The following is a 4,550-nucleotide window of genomic DNA, read 5'->3' as shown; positions in this document are numbered from 1 at the left end:
CAATTTTTGATAAGGAGAAATATTATTTAAGCTTTGAAGAGGCATTCTGTTTATGAGGTATGCAGCTGTTAAAACACATTCTCCCCAAAATAAAAAATAAAAATAAAGGAGAAATTTTTGATCTAAGTGTTTATGAGGCTTTGAAGATAATGTCGAGGCGTCTGATACCATGTTGAAGATTGCAATGTAATCGATTTCCGATATGATAAAAAATAATAAAGGACGAACGAAAGAACAATTATTATTGAGATTGAAGATCAAAGATTACAATATAAAAGAGGAAAAACAATATTCATACATTGGAAAAACTAAGGAGAAGAAATTACATTACTCGCTCAATTACAAGGCTGAGAGCATGTATTTATAGTAGTGGTGTGGAGGCTAGGATGGGTATTTCTGATAATATTAACAATATACATATATATATATATATACATATATATATATGTATATATATATACATATACATATATATACATATACATATATATACATATATATATATATATATATATATATATATATATACATATATATATATATATATACATATATATATATATATATACATATATATATATATATATATATATACATATATATACATATATATATATATATATATATATATATATATATATATATATATATATATATATATATATATATATACATATATATACATATATATATATATATATATATATACATATATATATATATATATACATATATATATATATATATACATATATATATATATAGATACTATTTCAAAATAAAAAAAAATTAAACTACTTAATAAAAACAATTTAAATGGTGTGATAAAGGATTTTACGAGTTATAAAGTTGCTTTAAAATAAAAAAAACTACAATCAATATTTTAAGCAAAATTGAGACAACATGTTCTATGTAATACTTAATTATTTTAATTAATAAACTTAAAAACCTGCCATGCCTAGCTTCAATTTAATCAAAATATAGCCCTTAACTTTTATTGCTAATCTCCTCACCACCCACCTTTATTCTTATGTATACATGTTCATTACAATGTTTAATTTGTTGAATCATTAATTAGGATAAACCCTAGTCTCAAAATAATCAAATTTCAAAAAAAGAAAAACTTAGATTATAAAGTCAGTCAAACATTTCATCGTACACTCAAATTAGTAACATCAGTTTAGTTTAGAGAAATTCAGTTTAAATTAGATTTTTAATAGTTTTAAAATTTTAAATTTACTAAATGAAATTCGTTGAGTTTTTTTTTTATTATTTAAATTTTTTTTACTTGTGATCCTTCTAATAATTGAAATTTTTGCAAATTGATTGACCATACTTCAAAGTCCAAACTTACATGAAATATAGTTCAATTTTAGTTTAAAGGGGATGGTAGTCATTAATTAGTTATGCACCAATATTTGGAGAAGGGAAGAACAAGTAAACAACCAATAATGCAACGTGGTTATTTCAAGTCCTCACATTTTCTTCATTTCAAAAAAATAAATAAAAGTCTTCATATTTTCTAGAAGGGGAATATTGCTGACAAATTAAATATTTCAATAATAATAATGAAAAACGTGCCCAATGAATTTAAGGTTGTGACTTAGCTTGAACTTTCAAATTTCATTTCACGTGAGGATAAAGTTTTCAATTTATTTACTAATCTGTTCTGTTATATTTATATCAAAGAAAAAGATAGTGATTTTTAAAAAAATAGTAATAAATGAATAAAATTTAATTATATGAATTAAATTAAAAAATATTAAAATATATTTAAAATTAAATAAAAAAATGATGGGTAATTTTCCAAAATTACAAAATACTGTAATATTTAATGAGACAAAAAGTATCTATTTTTGGTTAATTTTGATTCGGTCATAGCCTCATAGCTATAGCTATTTTCTCAAATTGGTAAGTTGACTAATAAACAACAAATCATTAGGAGACCAAAGACAAATTTGTGACATCTAATTAAAATTTTAAATTATAATTAAAGATTTAATTAGACTGCCATTATTGTTGTCAGATTGTAATTCATGTCATATCTGTTAGGATTTGCATGAGATATATTATCTCATAGTTCATACACCTATCCTAACTTGAAACTTCATTTCAAAAAAATCTTTGCTTGAAACTCATGTCTAACATAAATCGCAAATTCTTGTGACAAACAATCTCTTTGAGAGATTATCTCTAATTTAACCGGCGTCTTATATATTTTTTAAAATATTATAAGTAGGCATTAAGAATGATTTAAGTACACATTTAACATATTGAAAGTATCCATTAAGGATACGGTAAGTAAGTATTAAAGATAATATAAATAGGTATTAGGAATACTGTAACAACCGACTTATCGTTAACTGAGTAAACAGAGTCATCACAGGGTTTGTTTCCCAAAAACTTAAATCTAAATTCCAAAACTTGTGTAAAGGGATCACCAGTTCTATGACATAGCAGTATGCCTGTATCAGCTAATTCTCAAACCAAACATCTAACTAAAACATAAAGTAATCATAAAAGTCCCTATAAAAGTCCAACATAACCAATACAATCCAGTCCAATATACATTTGTCAAAAACCGAATACAATACTACAATTTCTCACGTACTCAGCTCATTTTAACATCCAAGTAACTCTAATCAACACCGCTAACTCATCGTTTCCGACCAGTTCTGATCTGTAAATAGTCTAAAAGATAGAAACAACAGGGGGTCAGGTTAAACTGAATAAGAAGTAACAATCCAAAACAACAAAACACAGTAATTCAAATCATAAGTTTAAAAGCAACATCAATTTCCTAGATCTATGTGCGCACAAAAAGTCTAGTTGAGAGGAACATCCATAGCTCTAAGCCCTAAGGCTATGTCTCTCTCGGGTGAGGCTAGTCAATATTTAAATGACAATGCACCTCAAATATAGGGAATAGGACACAATGTCTCACTACTCCATCAATGACCAGCTCGTAAGCCCAATCCATTGACCATATCAATATTAGCATAATCATTCATAACAAATTTATCTCAACAATATAATTTCACAAACTTTAATAAAACAATTTTCAAAACTGTAGTATGGGGACTGCTACTACTCACCAAAGACAACGCTTCAAAGAGTTGGGTTCAATTCGCAGATATCAGCTAGAATGCTTCCGCAGAGAAATCGTCTCCTAACGCATAACAATACACTTAATCACCAAAGAGCGTTCAATACTTAATACTAACATATAACTTTATTACATCTCCTCCTAAGGTCGTAGTTTAACTCAGATTCTAGTCTAGCACTCTCACTTGTAACATCATTAAGTTGCTTTTAATTACACCAAGAAATCTAGAGTTACTTAAGACACAAAACTTATCATATCAAGATTTTATTCTAACGTCCCTATATTCAATATCATGACATTAGGATGTTCCAAAGAATCTAGCGCGAACCCAAACTTATATCATATTCATAATCTTGTATTTCTTCTTCCTTATTCTTCTAACGTTTCTAATTATCATGATATTACATATACCAATTCTACATAATTCTTCCTTGGCCATCAAATTAGCAAATATGAACAATTAAACCCATCACCAATATTCGAAAAGGCTAACGTCACATCCAATAACACTAAACTAACCAAAACTATGTCATTTGAATAATCTACTCCTAAAATTATAATCCACGCTAAAATTCTCATCATCAAATTGAACCATATTTATCCATAATAAATATTTCTTAACTGATCTTAAATTTCCATATCCATTAATCAAATATAATTCCACAAGATCCATCTAAACCAATATGAACAAGCATACACACGCTAATTCTTGGAATTACATACCACTTTCATGAGGCTACAAGATCTTGATGAGCAATAATAATAGGTAATGTAATGAAATAAATGAAAATAGAAGAAACAAAAACCAAAGAAATGAAAAGAGATGAATTTTACTGTTTTCGGCAGAAATCAGGAGCAACTGGAGGTAAGGTTGTTCTGATTTTTGATGCAAAATCAATAGAAACAAGGTTGGTGTTGGCTTCCTCTGTTTGCGACAGAATTCAGAGGCACAAGAAATGAGGATTTCACCATTGATGCTGCTCGAAAATCAAATCAATTGAAGGCTATGGCTTGATTCTTGAAAGGAAAGAAAACAAAAGAATGAGGAAAGGAAGGAATCAAACAATAACACATAGTGATTAAGAAGATTCAAACCTTACTCTTTACACCATCAATCGATAAGAAGAACAAGGCCTCCATAAAAGCTTCGGTTCATCTGAAAATGGCGGCAAGAGGAAGACCTGCCATGGATCTTGTGAGAACTCAAGGTAGAAGATGGTGGTAGTTTAGTATTGCCCTAAATTTCGAATATCAGGAGAAGGAAGTGCTTTCACCCCTAATTTCAGACAAAGATCGAAAGAAGGAGTGGACTGGGTTTGGTCTTTATTCGAAACTGTGATGGTGGAGTTTGATGCAGTTGGTTCAAGAGGAAGAAGATGAATGTCTGATTTTTCCTTTGGGTTCATTCGAATGAGAGAAAGAGGAAAGAGGGTTTTGTTTTTGT

At 28.2% G+C, this 4,550-nt stretch overlaps 1 long non-coding RNA gene across 1 annotated transcript; it reads right to left on the bottom strand.

Moving 5' to 3' along the window:
* Positions 1–2,388: 2,388 nt before the first annotated feature.
* LOC130826788 (uncharacterized) lies at positions 2,389–4,550 on the bottom strand. The gene is made up of 4 exons (XR_009047107.1): positions 4,202–4,550; positions 3,941–4,123; positions 3,096–3,169; positions 2,389–2,691 (listed from the first exon to the last, which is right to left on the bottom strand). It is a non-coding gene; the product is annotated as an uncharacterized LOC130826788 (long non-coding RNA).

Source organism: Amaranthus tricolor, chromosome 1, assembly GCF_026212465.1.
Source record: "Amaranthus tricolor cultivar Red isolate AtriRed21 chromosome 1, ASM2621246v1, whole genome shotgun sequence".
NCBI classification, from domain to species: Eukaryota; Viridiplantae; Streptophyta; class Magnoliopsida; order Caryophyllales; family Amaranthaceae; genus Amaranthus; species Amaranthus tricolor.
This window is presented reverse-complemented; position numbering and strand designations above follow the sequence as displayed.